This window comes from Trachypithecus francoisi, unplaced genomic scaffold, assembly GCF_009764315.1.
Source record: "Trachypithecus francoisi isolate TF-2019V2 unplaced genomic scaffold, Tfra_2.0 Lachesis_group1, whole genome shotgun sequence".
In the NCBI taxonomy this organism is placed as follows: domain Eukaryota; kingdom Metazoa; phylum Chordata; class Mammalia; order Primates; family Cercopithecidae; genus Trachypithecus; species Trachypithecus francoisi.
Genome location: NW_022681454.1, coordinates 40,366,309 through 40,392,379, shown reverse-complemented (window position 1 = coordinate 40,392,379; position 26,071 = coordinate 40,366,309). Strand labels below are relative to the sequence as shown.

The 26,071-nt window shown below is 43.7% G+C and overlaps 1 protein-coding gene across 9 annotated transcripts in view; it reads left to right on the top strand.

Moving 5' to 3' along the window:
* Window positions 1-26,071, top strand: part of RBM47 (RNA binding motif protein 47) — a 212,201-nt gene that overhangs the window by 114,933 nt on the left and 71,197 nt on the right. Inside the window, exon 1 of one of the 9 annotated variants that reach the window (XM_033214059.1) lies at window positions 2,168-2,577. The exons of 6 other annotated variants lie outside the window; for them this stretch is intronic. The gene's annotated coding sequence lies outside the window, so the exon portion shown is untranslated. Of the gene's footprint in view, window positions 1-2,167; window positions 2,578-3,692; window positions 3,930-26,071 lie in introns of those variants that run through there. 2 more of the 9 variants (XM_033214064.1, XM_033214060.1) reach the window with 2 other exon arrangements.

Below are 26,071 nucleotides of genomic sequence, written 5' to 3'. Positions count from 1 at the left end.
ATTATTGTAGGCACTTGAGAAGCAATGTTTGCAGCTGGGCATGGTGGCTCACGCCTGTAATCCCAGCACTTTGGGAGGCCTAGGCAAGCGGATCACTTGAGCTCAGGAGTTTGAGACCAGCCTGACCAACAAGGTGAAACCCTATCTCTAAAAAAATAGCAAAATTAGCCGGGTTTGGTGGTGTGCGCCAGTAGTCCCAGCAACTCAGGAAGCTGAGGCAGGAGAATCACTGGAACCCGGGAGGTGGAGATTACAGTGAGCTGCAATGGCACCACTGCACTCCAACATGAGTGACAGAGTGAGACTTCGTCTCAAGAAAAAGAAAAGGAACAATGCTTGTTTCGTGGTGTGATTTGATGGCTGGCTTATTTGCTATCTGGACTTCATAATCCCATTTTCTTATCCTCATTGAAATACAAAAAATAAAAATAAAAAAAAAAGCAAAGCAACTACCTTAAAACCCCAAATTTGTTTATATAGTGATCCTTCTGTATCCATGGGGGATTGATTGCAGGCCCCCAGATTTTGGATGCTCGAGTCCCCTATATCAAATGGTGCAGTATTTGCATATGACCTACACATATCTTCCCATATACTTTGAGTCATCTCTAGATGACTTAGAATACCTAATCCAATGGAAACGCTGTGTAAGTAGTTATGCTGTATTGTTTAGGGAATAATGACAAGAAAAAGAAGTCTGTATGTGTTTACTACAGACACAGCCATCCTTTTTACATTTTTAAATTTTTACTTTTTTGTGGGCACATAGTAGTATATATATTTATGGGGTACACGAGATTTTTGAATATTCTTGTTCTGTGGTTGGTTGACTTCAGGGATGCGGAACCCAAGCATACTGAGAACTGACTGTACGTAGAATATATGCCTTTGAAACACTGTTTGGGATTCCGATTTTGTGTCTTCAAACTTTTTTCATCAAAATTTAAGTATATTTCTGAACATTAAGGCCTTGGACTCCCTGCCAGGGAGTGCAGAGGTGAGTGCTCTGGTGATCTAGAAAGCAGTTGAGGGTCAGGCACGGTGGCTCACGCCTGTACTCCCAGCACTTTGGGAGGCCGAAGCGGGTGGATCATTTGAGATCAGGAGATCAAGACCAGCCTGACCAACATGGTGAAACCCTATCTCTACTAAAACTACAGAGAAATTAGCCAGGCGTGGTGGTGCATGCCTATAATCCCAGCTACTCAGGAGGCTGAGGCAGGAGAACCTGGGAAGTGGAGGTTGCAGTGAGCTGAGATTGTGCCACTGCACTCCAGCCTGGGCAACAGGGCAAGACTGTGAAAAAAAAGAAAGAAAAAAGAAGGAAGGAAGGAAGGAAGGAAAGAAGGAAGGAAGGAAGGAGGGAGGGTGGGAGGGGCATTTGAGGACACACAAGTACCCTAATGCAGAGTGAATGAGACAGGTGACCCAAGAGGGGTTCTCATGGGAAAGACTTCTGTGATGGAAGTAATTACCCCCAGCATGCAGGGGATTTACTCCTCTTGGGTTTGTGAAAGAAGGGCACCCAAGGGACAAGAGGTCAAGTGAAATAAACCCCAAAATTAGAATAAGGGACTGACCCATGCCAAGGGCTGAAGGAAGATGAGAGGAATGGTAGAGGAAACTGCCACAGGTGGTGGGGAGAGCAGGTTAGACCAGGTGGGGCCTTACTGCTCTGAGAGGAGGTGCTTTTGGAGGTCAGTGGCTTGAGGGAAATCCTGGGCTGTCGGGAAAGGCCACCTCAGCCCCTGGCCTGTCAGCAATGGCTCAGTGACCTTGGGCTGTTGTTGAATCTGTCTGCATCTCTGAATCTCGAGAATAATAATACCTGTCTAATCCATGCACTGGGTTGTGTGACATGTCACATAAAATAGTAGAAGGAGAAATAGAATGATGAAGGCCGGGCGCAGTGGCTCATGCCTTTAATCCCAGCACTTTGGGAGGCCAAGGCAGGTGGATCACCTGAAGTCAGGAGTTCGAGACCAGCCTGGCCAACATGGTGAAACCCTGTCTTTACTAAAAATACAAAAATTAGCCGGGCATGGTGTCAGGTGCCTATAATCCCAGATACTTGGGAGGCTGAGGCAGGAGAATCACTTGAACTTGGGAGGCGGAGGTTTCAGTGAGCCAAGATAGTGCCACTGCACTCCAGTCTGGGTGACAGAGCGAGAATCCGTCTCAAAAAAGAAAAAGAGAATCATTGCCCTCCCCCAACACCCATTATGTTCCTCTCAGGGAAGCAAAGCAAGAAAGGAGAGAGGAGGAGAGGGAAAAAAGAAAAAAGGGAGGCCCAAATGAGGCGTTCTGAGGCGGGTCAGTTCACTGTGGTAGAGGGCAAGATGAGAAATGTTGTGAAAGCAAAAGGAGCTGACAGGCAGGCTGGAGGGCGGGGAGGTCCTGTCGCCCCGCCCCGGGCAGGCAGATAAAACGGTCATTTATGGTACCCACCCTAACAGATTAGTCAGTCAGACCCAGGAGAAGCGAGCTCAGTTGCCCTTTAGTCTTTAGTCCCAGGACTAACCGGAAGCTTCTGCAACATGAGGACATTGAAAAGAAGATGGAACCCATCCACATAAGGTAGGAGACCAAAAAATGACAACAACCCTTCTGACATTTTAAAACTGTCAAGAACTTCTCTGTGCCATTTTCTAGGCTCCTGGAGCTGGGGAGCTGTCAGTTCTTGGAAATAACTTCTGTGGTTCTAGACATTTGTACTTTATAGATGAGGAGACGGGCTCAGGGAGGTTAAGTTACTCCCTCAAGGTCACACAGCTGGAGTGTAGAAAACACATGATCTCAATTCTAGGTTCAGTTTTGTTTTGCTTTGTTTTGTTTCCACCCCAGCAGACATTCTAAAGGTAGGAAATGCAAAATTCTGAGCGCTCTCTGGGGGATTGGAGGAGTGGGCGGGGACAGAGAATGGGTTATCTTACTTGCCTATCCTGTCTGTGGGTGTGATTCTGCAACCAAAGCCAATTCTGGCTTCTTCTCTAGACGGTCTTGGTCTCCTTTTATCGAGTGGGCTTGACTGTATGTAGCTAAGTAATTCTACTTTCTCATGTCTTAGACTGTCCCACTCAGTCCTCCAACAGCAGGTGAGTGCGTGCTGCTCGCATGGGCCCAAGACTCTAGCAATCTCCCTAGGTCGTTTCTGTAAAACCAGGCAGACAGATGATCCCTGGGCACCCTCTCTTTATCTCATTAACCCTGGTGGTACCAGGAGGCACCTGACATTCTAATAGTTTGGTGCCAGCAAGTTTCTGTTATCCTCCAGTTGTAATTGTTAACTTGAATGGAATGCAAAACTTCTGGTTTGGAGCAGAGTTGGGTCTTAACTGTGAATAACTTGAAGGATATGGAAAATGGGAAGTATCTTTGGTTATTGTGGAGGATGGTTTATGAGCACTTTTTTGAGTTGCATTTTCTCAGATAAATAGGAATATGTGGTCAATGTGGAGATGCTACTGCATCTACATAGTCCAGTGAGCTCCACCTTTTATTAACTCTTGCCTTTGACAGTTTTTTAGCTCGGCAAGCCAAGACTTGTTTGGGGATTAGAACAATGAGTTATCATAATGCCACCTTAAAAAAAATTGCTGTAACGCTTCCAGTGTCAAGGTTTATTTCTATGAGCCCTTCCTGCAACTCTGCCCCCACCACCTGAAAGTTTGACATTTTTTCCCCCTTAAGGGGAAGTGTGGAAATAGAGCCTGCTTGTTCATTTTCATTATTGTACATTACATGATATCTTTTCGACCATTATATTGTGTTCCCTCAATGGTGTTTGCTCTGAGGGTGGGACACAAGCCTGTTTAGTGTCTCGTAAAACATTTACCAAAAGCACTGAGCCATGGTTTTGAAGGGCATTCCGTTGCCAGAGTGTGGGAGGAGAGAGCAAGCAGGGAAAGAGAGCGCCAGGTGCTTAGCAGGTACGTGCTTCCTACTTTAGTATATTCATATTAAAAATTTCAAATTGCATATGATTTCAGTTCCCTTCTGTGGAAGGGGCAGGGATGGTGAGGGGAAGACGGGGGCAAAGGGATTTCTTTGCAAACTCTATTTTTCAGTGGCTCGGAGTCCCCGGATAATTGTAATCTTTAGCTTTCATCAAATGCTGCTTTTTGTTTTGCTAGAGGGACGTGTGTGTAATGGAGAGTAAGTGGAAAATCTACCTGTGCTTGAGCTTTTACAGTGGGCTGAATCAGAATCCTTTAGCAAAGCATTTGCTTTAGCAAAGAGTTCAGAACCAGGTGCCGTTTCTAGGAGGCAACGTGTAACCTTGCGATTTGCACTTCTGTGAGCTCAGGAATTCATTCCGTTTAAAGGTTTTGCTAAGTGGTGGTTCTGGTTTCATGAAAATACTTTTAAACTTCCTCCCCCCACCCCACCCCCAATTCTGTTAAATTTAGACAAGGTAACAGCAAATTAAAGGTCAGGTTAGGCCGGGTACGGCTCACGCCTGTAACCTCAGCACTTTGGGAGGCTGAGGTGGGCGGATCACTTGAGGTCAGGGGTTCGAGACCAGCCTGGCCAACAAGGTGAAACCCCGTCTCCACCAAAAATACAAAAATTAGCCAGGCGTGGTAGTGTGCGCCTGTACTCCCAGCTACTCAGGAGGCTGAGGCAGGAGAATCACTTGAACCCAGGAGGCAGAGGTTGCAGTGAGCCAAGATCGTGCCACTGCACTCCAGCCTGGGTGACAAGAGCAAAACTCCATCTCCAAAAAAGAAAAGAAAAAAAAAAGGTCAGTTTAAAATGGCCTCTTATCCACAAATCTGTGTTTTTAAAACAGACCAGTTTGAGACTGACTTTTTCTGTACTGGTCATGGTTTAGGAGAAACTAATGAATAAATACTTCTTGGGAATACTAAGTCTTTATAATCTAGCTTTTTTGAGTGGGTAGAAAATATAATAAAGCTACAGCCTTAATCAAATGTTTATGTATGATCAATTGTAATAATGATATGCCACACACAGATACCAGTAACTGTGTTATTAATAGTTAAAACTCAAACAGTTCATAGGAAAATCTAGGAAAAAAAATAGTTCCAACAGATTTGTGTAATTGCCAGTTCTTGGGGAAAGGTGTCGCAGTATAATACAGGCAATCTAACAAGGGTGTGGGGTCTTTGGCCTGCACGAGGACAGTGCGAAGTTGAAGAGCTCACCAATTATGAAAGAACCTGATTTGGGTATATTTTGCCCAATGACGCTTGCAGTAAGAAGCTAAGGGTTTTTTCTTCTGAGAAGTAGCCAGTCATTAAAAACGGCTGGAAGAAATGATTGTTTCAAAATTGGAAGATATTTCCTCCATAGGACAAACTTCCCTGTGGCTTTGTATATTCAGGCAAATAGGAAGAAATCTAACAACTGTAGAGGTTAAAGACCTTGAGTTCCCTGGAGGCATGGCAGGTTTAATGTCTTTATATATGCATATCGGAAAATTGAGTTTAGCAGAAAGTCCTTTCACTACTCTGACCACTGCAAGTTTATGTAACTTTTGACAAGTGGATTAATGTTTTCTTATGTCTCTTTTAAGATTTCGATACTTACTGGATCTAATTGCCTGTTACATAGGTGCACTTAGATTGCTTGAGCCTATCAAGTATGGAAAGAGAGCCATACCATGTGAATCCAAAATAGAAACCCTAACCAGTGAAAGAATACATGCATGAATACCACACTTTCTTTTCTTTTCTTTCTTTTCATTACTTTTCTTTTCTTTCTTTTCTTTTCTTTTTCTTTTTTATGAGATGGAATCTGACTCTGTTGCCCAGGCTGGAGTGCAGTGGCACGATCTCAGCTCACTGCAATCTCCGCCTGCAGGGTTCAAGTGATTCTCCCGCCTCATCCTCCCGAGTAGCTGGGATTACTGGCACCCACCATCATCTCCAGCTGATTTTTGTATTTTTGTAGAGACAGGGTTTCCCCATTTTGGCCAAGGTGGTCTTGAACTCCTGACCTCACGTGATCCACCCACCTCGGCCTCCCAAAGTGTTGGGATTACAGGCATGAGTCCCCGCACCTAGCCCTTTTTTTTTTTTTTTTTTTTTTTTTGAGATGGAGTTTTGTTCTGTCCCCCAGGCTGGAGTGCAGTGGCGCAATCTTGGCTCACTGCAACCTCCACCTCCCAGGTTCAAGAGATTCTCCTGCTTCAGCCTCCCAAGTAGCTGGGATTACAGGCGCCCACCACCATGCCCGGCTACTTTTTTGTATTTTTAGTAGAGAAGGGGTTTCACCATGTTGGCCAGACTGGTCTTGAACTCCTGACCTCAGGTGATCCACCTGTCTTGGCCTCCCAAAGTGTTGGGATTATAGGCGGGAGCCATCATGCCTGGCAATACCGTACTTTCAAGATTGAGCCTATATTGAGTCTGAAATTTTATCAAAGAAACAGAAAGACTCTGGGGAAAAAATCTAAAACCAAACCATTTCTAGACACTTGTTATTCCTTGTTTCCCTTTATTTCATCAGGAAAATCCATATTTGGTACAATCTTTTTGTTTAGTTATTCTTTTTTCTTTTCTTTCTTTTTGTTTGAGACAGAGTCTTACTCTGTCACCCAGGCTGGAGTGCAGTGGCGCGATCTCGGCTTACTGCAGCCTCTGCCTCCCAGGTTCAGGCGATTCTTCTGCCTCAACCTCCCGTGTAACTGGAGCTGTAGGCACCTGCCACCACACCTGGCTAATTTTTGTATTGTTAGTAGAGGTGAGGTTTCACCATTTGGCTAGGCTGGTCTCAAACTCCTGACCTCAAGTGATCTGCCCACCTCGGCCTCCTAAAGCACTGAGATTACAGGCATGAGCCACTGCGCCTGGCCCGATTTAGTATTTCCATGAGGAATTGTAAGAAAGTAAGATCAACAAAGGCTACGCTGGCTCCTTCTGTTAGGGGTTCTTATGGTTTCATGATAGTTTATTGACAGATCTAGTCATGCATCACATTCAGTCCTGAATAACTTGGCCCATGTTTTTGGCATTTTAAACTCTGCTGCTATTAAATGTGATATGATAATAATGCTTCTATATCAGGTTGGCTGTATTAGGCATATAATTGAGTAACGTCTTTACAGGAGTTCTTGTTTGTTATCTGCTGCTTCTGTCCTTTAGACTACAAGTTCTTCTTGATTTGTAAAATGTCATGAGGCTGAAATTTCTGGAGACAATAATAGGTCCCAAATGAAAACGCATTTCGCAACAGGCCATAATGCCCAAGAGGCAGACCTGTCTTTTCTGAACAGAGCTGGTTGGCTTTGTTAAGAAATGGGTAGGTGACAACCTTTCAAGGTGATTCTGGTGGCTGTGCCAGAAAAGTCACATGCGTAGGAGCTCAGAGTCAGAACTACGTGGGCAACCTGGAGGAACCTTCATAGAGACTTGGGCCGTATGTGGCTGGTTTTGCTTTTTGCGGGATGAAATAAAAACTGAATGTGTATTGATTAGCCCAGTGATAATGAAAAATCCTTCAGTTATCTAGCAGGTCAAGATCTTAAGTAAGGCAATAAAACAGTCCCCACAGCAGCCAAAATTTTTTTTTTTTTTTTTTGAGACGGAGTCTCGCTCTGTTGCCCAGGCTGGAGTGCAGTGGCCGGATCTCAGCTCACTGCAAGCTCCGTCTCCCGGGTTTACGCCATTCTCCTGCCTCAGCCTCCCGAGTAGCTGGGACTACAGGCGCCCGCCACCTCGCCCGGCTAGTTTTTGTATTTTTTAGTAGAGACGGGGTTTCACCGTGTTAGCCAGCATGGTCTCGATCTCCTGACCTCGTGATCCACCCGTCTCGGCCTCCCAAAGTGCTGGGATTACAGGCTTGAGCCACCGTGCCCGGCCATACAGCAGCCAAAATTAATGCCATCAATTCTATCAGGACCTCACTCAGTGACTGTTGACTCTTTGTATTTTTTAGTAGAGACAGGATTTCACCATGTTGGCCAGTCTGATTCCAAACCCCTGACCTCAGATAGATCCACCCGTCTCAGCCTCCCAAAGTGTTGCGATTACAGGAGTGAGCTATCGCGCCCATCCCCCTATTGACTGTTAGTTTAGACATCTTTCAATAACATTTCTGGTTTCTCAGTGCATGATATATCATGACTCTTTCTTTTCTTCTTTCTACTTGGCTAATGACCATTAAGCAAGCATGCACACATGGACTCATTCATTCAGTCAGTACTTACTAATGGCTCACTCTGGGATAGGGTCTTACCTCTCAGTTCTTGGATGTCACCTCTTCAAGGTGACCTTCCCAGGTCCCCTAAAGGAGGTCCTCTAATTTTGCCCTCAAAACACACGTTGTATTTGTTTATGCCTGCCTCTTTTGCTAAAATATTAAGTTCCCTTAGGTCATGGATTGTGAGTGTCTAACTTGCTACTGTATCTCCAGTGCTTAGCATATACCACGCTTTCAAAATTATGTACCAGATACATGAATAAATTAAAGGAAACAAATGAGAAGGACAGGGATGATTAGAGGCAGGCACACAGCAGTGAGAAATAGGGCATATAACAAAGGGGTAAAACTGCTGCCATCCAATCCAGAAGCAATGGACCCCAAATCTATTGCCCCATCTCAGCTCTACCATGTAAGTTTCTTTACTTTTTTTTTTTTGAGATGGAGTTTTACTCTTGTTGCCCAGGCTGGAGTTCAATGGTGCAATCTTGGCTAATTGCAGCCTCTGCCTCCCAGGTTCAAGCAATTCTCCTTCCTCAGCCTCCCAAATAGCCTCCTGTGTGCCATCATGCCTGGCTGATTTTGTATTTTAGTAGAGACAGGGTTTTACCATGTTGGTCAACCTGGTCTTGAACTCCTGACCTCAAGTGATCCACCCCCCCCTCAGCCTCCCAAAGTGCTGGGATTATAGGTGTGAGCCACTGCACCTGGCCAGTTTCTTTACTTTTTAAAAATTTTATAGAGACAGGGTCTCACTATGTTGCCCAGACTGGTCTCAAATTCCTGGGCTCAAGTAATTCTTCCACCTAGGCCACCGAAACTGTCGGGATTATAGGTGTGAGCCACTGCAAGTTACCAACCATGTAAATTTCTATGGATAACCTTGGTTCACCAAGAAGAATGTGCTTTGTAGCCTCTGTTTGAAATGATAGTGAGGAGTACAAATCATTTTAGAAATATTTTTACCTAAGAAAGTAATAGTATGTTTGCTTAAATGTATTTATTTGGAAAATAATATTTGGAAAATATCCTACACAAGTGATGTCTACAATTATGAAGCACCAATTAATTTATCATTCAGAGAAAATATTAAATAATCACTTTGGAAAAATATTATTTATTTATTTATTTATTTATTTTGAGATGGAGGCTCACTCTGTTGCCCAGGCTGGAGTGCAGTGGCACGATCTCGGCTCACTACAACCTCAGCTTCCCAGGTTCAAGGAATTCTCCTGCGTCAGCCTCCCAAGTAGCTGGGACGACAGGCACGTGCCACCACGCCTAGCTAATTTTTGCATTTTTAGTAGAGACGGAGCTTCACCATGTTGGCCAGGCTGGTCTCAAACTCCTGACCTCAGGTGATCCGCCCACCTTGGCCTACCAAAGTGCTGGGATTACAGGCGTGGGCCACTACGCCTGGCCGAAAACATGTTATTTTAAATATTCATTGAAGTGTATGACATAAAGGCAGTAAACTGCACAACTGTTAAGTATACAGCTTGATGAATTTTTACATATATATGTACCTGTGGAACCACCACCCAGATTAAGGCACAGAATATTTTCATCATCTCAGTATCCTCGTACCTCTCCTCCCATTATCCCCTCATCCCAAGGTAACCACCATTCTGACTTGTATCACCATGGATTACCTTTGGCTATTCTTACTTCATTAAGATGGAATCAGACAGTATGTACTCTTTTGTATCTGGCCTCTCACTCAACCTTTATCAGTGATGCTCATCTATAGTTTCATGTGGTTATAATTTATGTGGTTGTTGCGTAGTATTCCTTTGTAAGAACAGACCACAATGCAGAGAATATTCAGGAATTAAAAGCATGACTATATGAGCTGAAAATCATTCCCTATCTGTGCCAGCTCTTTGAAGTGAAGTGATCTCTTAAGGTGGGATGGAAATATTATGACCTGAAAGGGTGGAAGGAAAGAAGTCTGTTTCTGGGAGTGTATTTGCTAAGTGCTCTAGGTTGGCTGTTTATTTAGCTGCAATAATTACCCTAGAAGGTGACTGCTGCTGTTTTGTACATGAGGAAACTAAGCATGAGAAAAGTTTTATGACTTTACAATGAGGCTGAACAAAACATGAAAATTGTTAGTTACACCAGAGGGCAGTCCCGTCCTGGCAAAGCCAATGCTAGAACACTGTTGAGGCTCCACCACCTCCGATTCCTGAGGCTCAGCTTTTTCATTTCTTTTTTTTTTTTTTTTTTTTTTTTTTTTTTTTTTTTGAGACGGAGTCTCGCTCTGTCGCCCGGGCTGGAGTGCAGTGGCCGGATCTCAGCTCACTGCACGCTCCGTCTTCCGGGTTTACGCCATTCTCCTGCCTCAGCCTCCCGAGTAGCTGGGACTACAGGCACCCGCCACCTCGCCCAGCTAGCTTTTTGTATTTTTTTTTTTTAGTAGAGACGGGGTTTCACCATGTTAGCCAGGATGGTCTCGATCTCCTGACCTCGTGATCCGCCCGTCTCGGCCTCCCAAAGTGCTGGGATTACAGGCTTGAGCCACCGCGCCCGGCATTGAGGCTCAGCTTTTATATACTGCAGATTTTTCTTTTCTTTATGAGATGGGATTTCGCTCTTGTTGCCCAGGGTGCAATGGGGCGATCTCGACTTGCTGCAACCTCCGCCTCCTGGGTTCAAGCTATTCTCCTGCCTCAGCCTCCCAAACAGCTGGGATTACAGACATGCGCCACCACGCCTGGCTAATTTGCAGACTTTTCTATTTTCTGTTGGAGAGCTGGTCAGCCACCTGACTTTTTTTTCTTAGGTCATTTTGTCTCTTTTTCCCTTCAAATTTGTTTTGTTTTAAAAATAAGACTTCCTCTGGACTTTTTTTTTTTTTTTTGAGATGGAGTCTCACTCTGTCACCCAGGCTGGAGTGCAGTGGCTCAATCTCGGCTCACTGCAACCTCCGCCTCCCAGGTTCAAGTAGTTCCTTGCCTCAGCCTCCCAAGTAGCTGGGATTACAGGTGCACACCGCCATGCCCGGCTAGTTTTTGTATTTTTAGTAGAGACGAGGTTTCACCGTCTTGGCCAGGCTGGTCTTGAACTCCCACCTCAGCCTCCCAAAGTGTTGAGATTACAGGTGTGAGCCACTGCACTCAGCCCTAGCTCTGGAATTTAAAATTTTTCCTTATGAATAATTGTTATTTTCAGACACACATGGTATTAATATATTCAAAAACTTTTGTTTAGCAATTTTTGAATTTCTTTTTTTTTTTTTTTAAGATCAGGTTTTAGTGTGTGTATACGTAAGGAAATATTTAATCATTGTAAGAAAGTTAGGTGAATTTCAAGTCAGAATTACTGAAAAGTTTCCTGGGAGTCAATTATCATGTGTTTTAAAGTGGAGTTTATGGCAGTGCTTAAGGCCAGGTGTGGTGGCTTATGCCTGTAATCCCAGCACTTTGGGAGGCCGAGGCTGACGGATCACCTGAGGTTAGGAGTTCGAGACCAGCCTGACCAAGCTGGTGAAACCGTGTCTCTACTAAAAATACAAAAATTTGCTGGATGTGGTGGCGCATGCCTTTGATCCCAGCTACCCAGGAGGCTGAGGCAGGAGAATTGCTTGAACCCAGGAGGCGTAGATTGCAGTGAGCCAAGATCACAACACTGCACTCCAGCCTGGGCAATAGAGCAGAATCTGTGTTTTGGTAGAGATGGAGTTTCGCCATGTCGGCCAGGCTGGTTTCGAACTTTTGACCTTAAGTGATTCGCCTGCCGCAGTCTTCCAAAGTGCTGGCATTATAGGCATGAGCCACCATGCCTGGCCGAGATTTTTTTGAAGGAAAATTGGAGAGAGGCATTCAAGGCATTGCTTGTTTGGCTCCTTCTGAATCATTCTCTTCCTCCAATAAAGAGCAAAGTATTTAGGTAGTGTAAGAAGCAGAATCAACTGGTTTCCAGCACCCGAGATAGGTACAAATGTCCCTGGCACTCAGGATGGTCTCAGAGACACTGAGTCAGCCAGAAGGTAACTTGGAAGCCAGCTGAGTACAGAAGCCATTGCCATAAGGTTGACCTCATGCTCGTCTTGTCCTGCGTAACAGAATGAAAGAGCCAGTCAGCAATGGAGCCCTCTGCCCTTCCCAGTGCAGTGGCTTTCTCAGTATAGAACTTTTACCTTTTCCACAAATATTCCAACCATGGGTGGTTATTGTTGGGGTTAATTGAGATAATATGCAGTGTATGAAAGTATCTGGCACATCACGGGTGTCCAGTAGATCTCAGTTTGCCTTCCCTTTGAACAGGATTCCATGGAGGGAAGTTTGCATACATAAACGGAACCGGACTCTTACTTAATAGTGAATTCAAGACATTGAACATTGTCCCAGGTGGCATTCTTTTCCCTTGAGGATTGTGAAACATTTAAATTAGCCATTGTTTAAGTAAGCACCGACGCTGTCAATCACAAATGCAAACCTGGACTTGGAGTAGAAACAAAACAAAGACTTTTATTCTGCTCTTCCGATAAAATGGCTTCTTACTGTAAAGCCATAAGAAATACCTACTCTTTCATTTTTTAATAAGAGTATTAGAGCAATTTGTCTGTACCATCACTGCTGTTTGATAATAGATAGGTCAGAGAAAGATTGTATAATGAAGGTTACAGCTCACTGCCCACACAACTCCCAATGAAGATTGACTTGTCATATGATAAGGGCTTTATTTGCTGCATAAAATGACAAGTAAGCTTTTTGTTTTTTTGAGACAGAGTCTCGCTCTGTCACCCAGGCTGTGGTAGTGTGGTCTCGCTCACTGCAACGTCCGCTTCCTGGGTTCAAGTGATTCTCCTGTCTCAGCCTCCTGAGTAGGGGGGGTCTACAGGTGCACACCACCATAACCAGCTAATTTTTTTTTTTTTGCATTTTTAGTAGAGACGGGGTTTCACTATGTTGGCCAGGCTAGTCTCAAACTCCTGACCTCCGTGATCCACCCGCCTCGGCCTCCCAAAGTGCTGGGATTATAGGCGTGAGCCACTGCGTCCAGCCAAAAATATATATTTTTTTAAATTCTAGGAAAAACGTTGATTTGGATATAGAAAAATTAAATACCAGGGAATGCTGGCTTATAAATTTTAGTCCAGCATCTCTTTTTTTTACACTTTTTTTTTTTTTTTTAAATGAAGTCTTATTCTGTTGCCCAGGCTGGTGTGCAATGGCATGATCTCGACTCACTGCAACCTCCGCCTCCCATGTTCAAGCGATTCCCCTGCCTCAGCTTCCCGAGTAGCAAAGTATTTAGGGCACATATCACCATGCCTGGCTAATTCGTGTGTTTTCAGTAGAGACGGGGTTTCACCATGTTGGCCAAGCTGGTCTTGAACTCCTGGCCTCAAGTGATCACCCGCCCATCTCAGACTCCCAAAGTGCTGGGATTATAGACGTGAGCCACCGTGTGCAGCCTTTCTTTCTTTTTTTTTTCTTTTTAGACACAAGATCTTGCTTTGTCACCCAGTCTGGAGTGCAATGGTGCAATTACAGCTGCTGTGGCCTCAAATTCCTGGCCTCAAGCAATTCTCTTACCTTAGCCTCCTGAGCAGCTGGGACTACAGGCATGCAGCACCATGCCTAACTGATAGCCCAGCAACTTTTAAAGATAAAAATCTTTATCTTTGCATAAAGGAAAATTAAGGAATCTTGTACTTATTCTGAGAAACAAAATACAAACAACAATTTTTTGTCTTCAGAGGTTGGCAGTCCTTGGTCCTCCGCAAGTACTTCTTTGGTAAAGAATCTGCCATTGGCAGATATCTCACAAATGACTTATATCTAGGCCATACAAAAACCATGACCAAAATAAGGAATGTGAATAGAATGTGGACAAATTAAATGGTGATAATTTTTGGTGGGTGGGACTTTCAACAAAAATAAGTAATCCAATATTCTTTTAATTTGATTTCTATTAACAAGGTCTTATCATAGAAGCTGAGGTGGGGAGGGGAGTAGAAATAAACAGTCTAATTCACAAAAGAAAAATAATGGTTTACAACCTCACAAATAACCTGCAAATTAAAACAACAGTGAGGGTCAGGCGCGGTGGCTCAAGCCTGTAATCCTAGCACTTCAGGAAGCCGAGGCGGGTGGATCACTTGAGGTCAGGAGTTCGAGACCAGCCTGGCAAAGCATGGTGAAACCCCGTCTGTACTAAAAATACAAAAAGATTAGTCAGGTGTGGTGGTGGGTGCCTGTAATCCCAGCTACTGGGGAGGCTGAGGCAGGAGAATTGCTTGAAACTGGGAGGTAGAGGTTTCAGTGAGCTGAGATCACACCACTGCACTGTAGACTGGGTGACACAGCAGGACTCCATCTCAAAAAAAGGAAACAACAGAGAGGTACCATTTCCCTTCCATGAAAGACCCCAGCTTACTCATACATGCCTGATGGCCACACAAATAAGTATGCCTTATTCAGAAAACAGCATGTCAATGTGTGTCAAGAACCTTAAAAATGCTTAACTCATTTAAGCATTTGCATTATCCCCACTAATGGAATTCTGTTCCAAAGACAGAATGCAAAATAGCAAACCATCTCTGAAGAATCTGAGCACTCTAATTCCCACCCATAATGAGAGGGTATACCATTTCATTAAAAAAAATTTTTTTTTTCACTTTTTTTTTTTTTTCCCCAAGGTGGGAGTCTCACTATGTTGCCCAGGCTGGCCTTGAACTCCTGAAGTCAAGTGTTCCTCCCACCTCGGCCTCCCAAAGTGCTGGGATTACAGGTGTGAGCTACCATGCTCAGCCTAATTTCATTTTTAATTGTGCTTATTTTCATGTCCCCTTTTGCTTCCCTATGGTCTTTAATATGAAATCTCTGGCTATTCCTCTGTCTGTGTGTATGTATGTATGTGTGTATGTGTGTGTGTATATGTCTGTGTGTGTAATATATTTACTTATATTCTTTCTCTCCCCCCTCTTGAGGCTCTTCCATGCTTTCCATGAGTTTCTTATATAATGAGAAGCAGCAAATAATACATATTATTTCTAAAAATAACTGAAATAATTAAAAGCCTTCTGCTGGCAAATCTACAAGACAATGACAGTAAACACTGGCCAAGGTGAGGGGCAACAGTGAGGGGTAACCACAGTCACTCTCTCTGCTGCCCTTCACCTTCACCTTTTTGACCTTCCAATGGATACTGCTGGTAGCACTTCTCAAACTTGAATCCTCTGAATCTTTTCAGAACATCCAGGACTGGCATTGCTGGTACCCACTCTTCCTCTTTCTCTCTTGCCCTCCCTTAGAGGCAAACCTGCAAATCACCTTTCATGAATAATCCCCCTCATCCATGGTGTGAAGTACACCTTCTCTTCCCAGTGCCCACCACCTACTAATGGCCATCAGCACCTCCAAAAGCATCTCCCCAGCCTCCTTCCACCTTGAGGCCACCTGTCAGGAGAGTCCTTTGCCTAATGCAGACTCATCATACTCCTGTGACAGTTTTTCTTTCTTCTCAGTTTTAGGTTCTGATTTCATGTCTTTGTAGTGCTTGTTTCAACGTTAGGAAGTGAAGGAGGAGGGAAGATAGAAATGTCAGACTTTAGTCACTGGTTCTGAGTCTGCTGTAACACCGTCCTGTGTCCAGGCTTAACAAATTCAACTATTTTCTTCCATTCTTTTTTTTTTTTTTGTACAGACAGGGTTGTACAATGTTATACTATGTTGACAAGGATGGTCTTGAACCCCTAGCCTCAAGCAATCATCCTCCCTTGGCCTCCCAAAGTGCTGGGATTGTAGGCATGAGCCACCACGCCCAGCCCTCTTTTCTTCGGATAGGGTTTTGCTCTCTCAACCCAGGCTGGAGTACAGCGGTGCGATTACTCCTCACTGCAGCCTCAACCTCCTGGGCTCAAGTGATCTTCCTGCCTCAACCTCCTGAATAGCTGGAGCTACAGGTGCATGTCACCATGCCCAGCTGACTCTGGCTGACTTTTAAATTTTTTTGTAAAGATGGGGTTTCCCCATGTTGCCCAGGCTGGTCTTGAACTCCTGGGCTCAAACAATCTCGTTGCCTCAGCCTCCCAAAATGCTGGGATTATAGGCCTGAGCCACTGTGCCCAGCAAATTCAACTCTTCTCAAGTTCTGTGTCACTGAAGTCTTACTGATTCACAAGCACACTCATGGGCCTCTCTTCCTCACCTCCTCTCACCCCTCCCTACCAGAGAGATGGGAAAATCTCTGTCTTAGCTGGGAAAACATTTCTCAACAGCATTCAGGGAGTTCAGTCCACTTCCTCCTTCATGCTTGACTTCCCTTTAATTCAGACCAGGCTGTATTCACCAACTGACGTTCTGGACTCCATTTTTTGAACAGAATAATAAGGACACATCAAACAAATTTGCTGTGGGAAATGTGTCAACATGAAAACAATGTAACAGTTGATTTGTCCAATGTAACTTACCCACCCTTGTCATCCAAGAAGCCAGGCAGTCCAACCTGCTTTAGACCTATGTCAGAAACAGTTACAAAATGCTCAAGCTTGGCCTCTGTAAATTCGTTCTGTTGAGCTGACTGGCCCGTATGGAGGTTCTAGACCATGTTAGTGTTCAGGTCTCCATGGATGGAAACCTTCAGGCAGGCCAAGCAGGAGATGGATGGAAGAAGATATGTGTATTCCAGGGCCTCGCTCTGGGGCTTGTGGTGGTGTTGAATGGGTAATTAATGTCAGCGTCAGGAAGGGAATTCTGCCTCTGGACAAGAACTAAAAGACTGAAAATAGGTCACTTGAGTTTCTGAGCTTTATTTCACTCTTATCTGAGCATCTGTTGACTCTTGAGAAAAGTTGATCACACATTTCTAATAGTGTATTAAAGCATACTGGAAGCTTCTGCTCACCATTGCAATGGAAAAGGCACTAGTTAGATTAGCTCATCCACAGAGTGGGTGCAGCATTTCTAGGACTTACTGATCTAACTCTGCCCCAAATCTCTCGTTCTTCTGTCCAGGAGCTGCGCTATGAACGCAGACCTGTGTTGTCCAATATGGTAGCCCATAGCTGCATGCAATGCCAAGGGCTTCGGGGCATGTGCGTATCAGTGGCTATTGTATTAGACGGTGCAGATGCAGAGTGTTTCCATCATTACAGAAAGCTCTGTTGGATGGCACTGGCCTAGATACTTGTTTTCAGCATCTGACTATGTGAAGTATGGGCCATGTATCTCTCCACCCTCTGAGGTTATAACTATGAGCAGCCGAACCTAAATGGGTTTTGCATACCAATCCTCTTTCTGCTTTCCACATCTTCTTTGTCATCCAACTTTTTTTTATCATCCAAATTTTATTACAACCTTTGTCTTCATATTTCTACATAAGATATGATGCTAAATTGCAAGGATCAAGTTGAAGTTTAGATTATGCTTAAATTAAAAGCACGACTGTTTTCCTATGTTTTATTTCACTCATCACGATAAATGAAGCCATCAGCTGATCTTCATGCAGCATTTGGACTCTGAGTTAAAACTTCAGTCACCTGGGATCACTTGTTTTATATTGCTGTTATTTTTTTAACATTGAGGAACTTAATGAAGAACATAAGCATTGCCAGTGGCCAGTTTAAGTATTGACTAGCAGATATTTTTTCAAAACTTAGAACTTGAAATTCAGAAACAAGTGAAACCTGAGTAAGAGACGTGATAGAAAACCAAAGAATGTCACGACCATGGTCAGTGTTTTCTGTGATAGATTTGTTCCTGAAAAAATTGTGGTTAAAGGAACATCTGGTAAGTCAATCAGGTTTTAAATGTTACTGAAAAAATTGGGTTAAAGGAACATCTGGTAAGTCAATCAGGTTTTTTTTTTTTTTTTTTTTGAGACGGAGTCTTGCTCTGTCGCCCAGGCTGGAGTACAGTGGCCGGATCTCAGCTCACTGCAAGCTCCACCTCCCGGGTTTACGGCATTCTCCTGCCTCAGCCTCCCGAGTAGCTGGGACTACAGGCGCCCACCACCTCGCCTGGCTAGTTTTTTTGTATTTTTTAGTAGAGACGGGGTTTCACCGTGTTAGCCAGGATGGTCTTGATCTCCTGACCTCGTGATCCGCCCGTCTCGGCCTCCCAAAGTGCTGGGATTACAGGCTTGAGCCACAGCGCCCGGCCCGTCAATCAGGTTTTAAATGTATTGAGAAAGCATAAGAACACGTGCTAAATCATTTTGATAAATGACTTCTAATTCATTTATTTGATAAACTACCTTCTAATTCATTTGGTAAAATTCAGAAGTTTATGTGCTATGTTGTTATTCCCACAAGGCTATACCTATGACCAATTCATTAAATACAAAATTAAGGCAAGTTGTTTAGGGTCAAGTAGATGAAACTTTTATTTGGAGATAGGGTCTTGCTTTATCACCCAGGCACAATCATGGCTCACTGCAGCGTCAACCTGCTGGGCTCAGGTGATTCTCCTGCCTCAGCCTCCTGAATAGCTGGGACTATGGGCACACACCACTACGCCCAGCTAATGTTTGTACTTTTTGTAGAGACGGGGTTTCACCTTGTTGCCCAGGCTTTTCTCGAACTCCTGGATTCAAGCATTTTGCCTACCTCGGCCTCCAGAAGTGCTGGGATTACAGGCATGAGCCACTGAGTCCAGCCCTTTTTGAGACGAAGTCTAACCCTTGTTGCCCAGGCTGGAGTGCAGTGGCACGATCTCAGCTCACTGCAACCTCCACCACCAGGGTTCAAGTGATTCTCCTGCCTCAGCCTCCTAAGTAGCTGGGATTACAGGCACACACCACCGTGTCCGGCTAATTTTGTATTTTTAGTAGAACGGGGTTTCACTCTGTTGGCGAGGCTGGTCTCAAACTCCTGGCCTCAGGTGATCCACCCACCTCGGCTTCCCACAGTGCTGGGATTACAGGTGTGAGCCACCGCACCCAACCTATTTTTTAATGTCACAACGGGATATGTTAGAATTTTAAATACAAAGGTGTTTTAGGGATGTATATTATCTTTATGCTAAAAAAAGTTTATAGAGGGTTATAATTATATTATTATGGATCTTGCAAAAGAGAGACATTAAGCACACATTTATTGAATGAATGAGCGAATGAATGAGTGAGTGAATACTCTATAATATGATTAACCTAATGGTTCTAAGACCTGCAGTTGTGACCCGTGTTTATCTAATTTATTCCAAGGAGTCATAGAACTTAATTTTTTAAATTCTAATAACAGGCTGTAATTCTAATTACAGTGCCTCACGCCTGTAATCCCAGCACTTTGGGAGGCTGAAGCGGCCGCTGGATCATGAGGTCAGGAGTTCAAGACAAGCCTGGCCAACATGGTGAAACCCTGTCTCTACTAAAAATACAAAAATTAGCTGGACGTGGTGGCGTGTGTCTGTAATCCCAGCTGCTCGGGAGCCTGAGGCAGGAGAATCACTTGAACCTGGGAGGCAGAGGCTGCAGTGAGCCAAGATCGTGCCATTGCACTCTAGCCTGGGTGACAGAGTGAGACTCCATCTCAAAATAAATGAATAAATAAATAAATAAAGTGAGACTCTATCTCAAAATAAATAAATAAAATAAAATAAAATTCTAATAATTGAAATTAGATTTACCTTAATTTTACAAAAGAAAATCTATATCCTAACCTACTTTAATGAAATAGGGGTGCTATTACATCAATCACAGAATGTTATTTCAAAACCTTAAGAGAACTTTGACTAGCCCTCTGTGTTTTGCAGTCTTCATATAAGTATGTACTAACTGGTTTTGTTTTTTAAAAATTGCAAACATATTGAATTTTAGAGGGAATAAAATACAAATTCCAATATACCCATCACACAGATTTCTTAGCTATTAAGGTTTTGCTACACTGTGCCATCTATCACTCCTCTTTCCATTCAGCTAAGTCTTCTTTTATTTATTTATTTATTTATTTTTGAGATGGAGTTTCGCTCTTGTTGCCCAGGCTGGAGTGCAGTGGTGCAATCTTGGCTCACCGCAACCTCTGCCTCCCAGGTTCAAGCCATTCTCCTGCTTCAGCCTCCGAGTAGCTGGAATTACAGGCATGTGCCACCATGCCTGGCTAATTTTGCATTTTTAGTAGAGACAGGGTTTCTCCATGTCGGTCAGGCTGTAACACCTCCAGTTTGTAAAGGCACCAAATCACAGTCACATATATACATTGTGTTAGAAGTGAAAACTTGTATTTTTAGGCACTATGTATAAATGCCTTATACCTTCTTGTAATCAAAAGCTAGGACATGAATTGTCATACTTAACAATTTTTTTTTTTTTTAATTTGAGATGGAGTCTCTCTCTGTTGCCCAGGCTGGAGTGCAATGGCACAATATTGGCTCACTGCAACCTCTGCCTTCTGGTTTTAAGCGATTCTCGTGCCTTAGCCTCCTGAGTAGCTGGGACTACAGGCAAGCACCACCATGCCAGGCTAATTTTTGTATTATTAGTAGAGACAGGTTTCCCCATGTTGGCCAGGCTGGTCTCAATCTCCTGACCTCAGGTGATCCCTCCGCCTCAGCCTCCCAAAGTGCTGGGATTATAGGCATCAGCCACCACGCCTGGCCAATACCTAGCAATTTTTAATAGAATGCTGTACTATAATTTGCTTTCCAAGAATTCCTAAGAGGAATTCCTAAATTTACCAGTAATGTAAGTATCTTCAGGAAAGGGAATTTAAAGAAGCATCAATATTACGTAACCGGTATTCTGGGGTGTGCATTACTGGAAGGCTCACCTCTGGTTATATGGCCCAAACCAATGGTATATTCATCAAACTAAGGAGAATCAGCTTGTTCGGTGAAGTATGATCGTTTTACATATGGACATTAGAATTTTGAAGTTGGTCTGCTAACAGCTTTCAACATTTGTCTCTGCTTTTAAACGAGCACTTACATTTTATTTGCAAAATAAAGGAGGCTTACGTTGGTTTTGTTTTTGTTTTTGAGACGGAGTCTTCCTCTGTCCTCCAGGCTGGAGGACAGTGGTGTGATCATGGCCCAATGAAACCTTGACCTGCCAGGCTCCCAGGCTCAAGTGATCCTCCTGCCTCAGCCTTCCAAGTAGCTGGAACTGTAGTCATGTGCCACCACACCTGAATAATTTTTTTTTTTTTTAATATTCTGTAGAGACAGGGTCTCCCTATGTTGCCCAGGCTGGTCTTGAACTCCTGGGCTCAAGCTATCCTCCTGCCTCAGCCTCCTAAAGTACTGGGACTACAGTCAAGAGCCCCTGTGCCTGACCAGAGAGGCTTACTTTGAATTCATAAGTATTTTTCTGGTTTTTGCTAGTTTTTATTTTTATTTATTTATTTAAAATTTTTAAAAATTTATTTATTAGAGACAGGGTCTCATCTTGTTGCCCAGGCTGCAGTGCAGCCTTGACTTCCTGGGCTCAAGCTGTCCTCCAGCCTTAGTCTCATGAGCAGCTGGGACTACAGACCACACACTACCACACCCAACTAATTTTTAATTTTTTGTAGAGAAGGGGGTTACACTGTGTTGGCCAGGCTGGTCTCGAACTTCTGGGCTCAAGCGATCCTCCACCTTGGCCTCTCAAAGTGCTGGGATTACAGATGTGAGCCACCATGACCGACCCTTTGCTAGTTAATTTAAATAGTCATGTATTTGTACACATAGCAGGATATTAGAAGGATATGAATTGAAAGTACTTTGGATTTTGTCAAAAGCAGGAAAAAAGTAAAGCCAGAAGTAAAGACACACCAAAGTGAGGGACCATCTTTATAGTGGAGAGGGGTTGAACTTGGGAGTTAAGGCTAGCTGGGATTCACATCTTGCTGTGTCATTTAATTGCTGTACCTCATCTTGGACAGATTCTTTAACAGCTCCATCTTTCTTTCTTTTCTTTTCTTTCTTTTCTTTCTTTGTTTTTTTTCTTTCGAGATGAGTTTTGCTCTTATTGCCCAGGCTGGAGTGCAATGGTGTGATCTTGGCTCACTGCAACCTCTGCCTCCTAGGTTCAAGTGATTCTCCTACCTCAGCCTCCTGAGTAGCTGGGATTATAGGGCATGTGCCACCACGCCCAGCTAATTTTTGTATTTTTAGTAGAGATGGGGTTTCACCGTGTTGGTCAGGCTGGTCTCAAACTCCTGACCTCAGGTGATCTGCCCACCTTGGCCTCCCAAAGTGCTGGGATTACAGACGTGAGCCACTGTGCCTGGACATTTTTCTGTTTCTTGTGCTAAAAGCAGGAATGGTCCTACTTTCCAGTCCAGGGTGGCTGTAAAGATTAGAGATTATGTATGTAATGTGCTCCGTACAGCTTGACACACAGTAAACTTTGAACAGTGATCGTTGCAGTTATCTGCTGGTAGAGGGGAAACAGAGTAGCCTAGGTAGCCATTTTGGTTGGTAGCCATTTTGGTTATAGCCAAAATTGGCTGAACAATTGCAGTGGTTGGATAAAGAGTTTATATAAATGTCTGCATAAACAAGTGATTTTTGTTTTTTGTTTTTTTTTGCAGCCTTGGCTACACATTAGACTCACCTGGCTGGGGTGGTGTTAGAGGGTGCTTTTAAAAACTGTTGCAGCCCAGGACCCTACAAAGATTCTAGGTTTGTGTGTGTGTGTCTGTGTGTGTGTGTGTGTGTGTAAGTTGTCTAGCCAAGTTACAGAATAGTTTAGACCAAGTGACATTTTGGAAGCCGTCACTCCTGCGGGTAGCCTTGCCTTGATTTGTGAGTGAGCCGCTGCATAACCCACACAACACAGGTGCTGATCTGGTTTAACCCTAGTCAAAAAGTCTTACAAATTTTCCACACTTTCCTATAAAAGTTGCCTCCTTGTGGGTTTTATTCTTTACTCTTGTCTGCTCTCTCTGCCTTTTTTCTCAGAGGGAAGCAGGAGAAGGCAGATGAAATAAAAGGGAATAGAAAGATGGGGATGATCAATTGTTTCTTAGTCCTTTGAGCCATCTCAATTAACACTGTCCGCACATTAGGCACAGACAAGGGATTGACAGGCAAGAGGGCTTTTCAGGGCAGCACGTAAGCAGCAATCAGCTATAATCAGTGAAAAAGGTTCTCTCCATGAATTTGAGGATTTTCTGTTAGCTTTTACTACAGAGGAAAGGGAGAGAGAGAGAGAGAGCGCAATGTGACCACTTTTCAGAAGTTATAAATAAGGAATCTCCAGGAGGAGCCCCCTTTGATTGCAATGTGCTTTGTCAATTTTCAGTCTGAATGCTAGCACGCCTCTTCAAAGAAATGTTAGATTAGCACCACTCTTCTGTTATCCCAAAAACTCTGTAGAAATTATTAAATGTCCTTTTCAGTACAGGGAACGAATCATAAACTTTTTTGAGTCATCTCTTTTTTGAGATGGAATTTCACTCTTGTCACCTAGGTGGGAGTGCAGTATTGTGATCTTGGCTCTCTGCAACCTCTGCCTTCTGGATTCAAGCGATTCTCTTGCCTCAGCCTCCCAAGTAGCTGGGACCACAGGCACCTGCCACCACACCTGGCTAATTTTTGTATTTTTAATAGAGACGGGGTTTCACCATATTGGCTAGGCTGTTCTCCAACTCCTGGCCTCAAGTGATCCACCTGCCTCAGGTTCCCAAGGGGATTACAGACGTGAGCCACCATGCCTGGCTGAGTAAAGTTTTAGGGAACAAATTGAGGAGGGAAAATGACAATTTTTCATGAGGCCTGGAAAAATAGATAGGAAGAGTGGATCAGATGAGATTTCTGTGGGACCTTGGTCATCCCATCCCCATAGTAATATATACCAAGGAAGAGCCAGAGTGAGGCCCTTCGTTAATTCAGACCTTTTGGCTGCAAGTAATAGAAACCTAATCCAAACTAGTTTAAGGGCTGGGCATAGTGGGGCATGCCTGTAGTCCCGGCTACTCAGGAGACTGAGGCAGGAGGTTCGCTTGAGCTGGGGAATTTGAGACTAGCCTAGGCAACATAGTGAGACTCCTATCTCTAAAAATCAAGAAAATTTTAAAAGTAGCTTAAGGAATCAATCGATAAATAAATGCATCAGTTTATGTTTATACATATATATTTACCTAACTGGAAATTCCAAAGCACGCAGCTTTGGTCATCAGGACTGTTTTTCTCTATATGTTCTCTGTGTTGGTTTTATTTTCTACTATTCCTAAGAAAAACCTATAGCAGTCCCATCTGCAGGATGAGAAATTCCCCCAAAGGACTCTGATTCACCTTCATGGTACCACACCTGGACCTGTCCCTAGCTTCTGGGGCTTGGAGGGGTCTGTTATTGGGAGACTTGGGAAGGTGAGCACGCAGGAGAAAGCAGATACGAGCTACACCTAAGAGTCCTCTCCTCAATGTGGTGCTTTATTGATCTCTGGTTTAGGAATCTCCACATCCTACCCCACAGACTCAGTTGCCCCCAAAGCTGAATGACACCTTGTTCCTTACCCTCCCACAGATTACTGACTCTCTGGATTATCTCTGTACAGCTAAGCCACTCGGTAAATGGTAGCGTTAGCAAGATATTGCGCTGAGGACACTAAGTATTTGACTTGTCTCTACAGAAAAACTTTATCATTTCTTGTTTTCACCAAGGGGAAGTCATTTCTAAATGTCTAGTTCTAGAAATTAGCATAGAAGTACAGGAAAGGTCTGATCAGAAGGGACTCATGTTAACATTATCTCACTGCTTTATTTCAAGAACAAGAAAACTTCTGAAGCAATGACTGGGTGGGGTGGGGAGGGTGGATAAATGCAACATGCCGTTCTGCCATGTATTATTGAGAACTTGTTTTGTCTTTCCGAGTCATCTGTAAACTTGTTGTAAGTTCAGTTTTGTGTCTCTATTACCTGGTATCACATAGAAGGGGGTCAATAAATATGTGTCTATTAAAGGAAGAATCAAGGATTTCTGACCATTGTTCTTTGGCAAAGTTAGAATTATCGGTTGAAATATACAATATTAACCCTAAGACATCAACATTAGTTTGTTATACAATAAATTTATTATAATTAATATCCTTTCTTTTTGAGACAGGATCTCACTGTGTTGCCCAGGCTGGAGTGCAGTGGTGCGATCATGGCTCACTGCAATCTCTGCCTCCTGGGTTCAAGCAGCTCTCATGCCTCAACCTCCGGAGTAGCTGGGATGACAGGCGTGCACCACCATGCCTGGCTAATTTTTTTTTTTTTTTTTTCCAGACAGAGCCTCACTCTGTCACCCAGGCTGGAGTGCAATGGCGTAATCCTAGCCACTGCAACCTCCGCCTCCCAGGTTCAAGCAATTCTCCTGCCTCAGCCTCCCAAGTAGCTGGGATTACATGCGCCCACCACCATGCCTGGCTAATTTTTGTATGTTTAATAAAGATAGGGTTTCACCATGTTGACCAGGCTGGTCTCAAACTCCTGACCTCAGGTGATCTGCCCGCCTCAGCCTCCCAAAGTGCTGGGATTATAGGTGTGAGCCACCGCGCCAGGCCAAAACATACAAATTTTATTTTCTGCGTTCCTAGGGCTCTTTGTGAAGAAAGAACTTCACATTCTTTGAGCACTTACCATATGTCAAGTGTTCTGTGGATACATTGTCTTACTGAAGTCTTACATCCACCCCAGAATGCCTTCTTCTTCCTTCTCAACCATAAAGAGAATCCCTCCCACCTCTTTAATACCACTGCATTGGAATTTGTTTGCATTTCTATATCTCCTACTACACTATGAGTTTTTCAGTGACAGTCTATATGTCATTCAGGTTGTAACCTCAGCATCCAGCTCACAGGGGGAACCCTATAGATATTTCTTAAAACTGGGTATTGTGTGATCTTCATTTGACAAATTTGACATGGTAGGCTTGCCTGGAGTTCCTAAGTGGAAAGTGACAGGGCTAGTTTTTGAGCTTCTCTGTGCCACATTCCAAAGCCTGTTTTCTTTCTGTCTCCTTTGCTTAATGTTTGCTTTGTTTAGCTTGG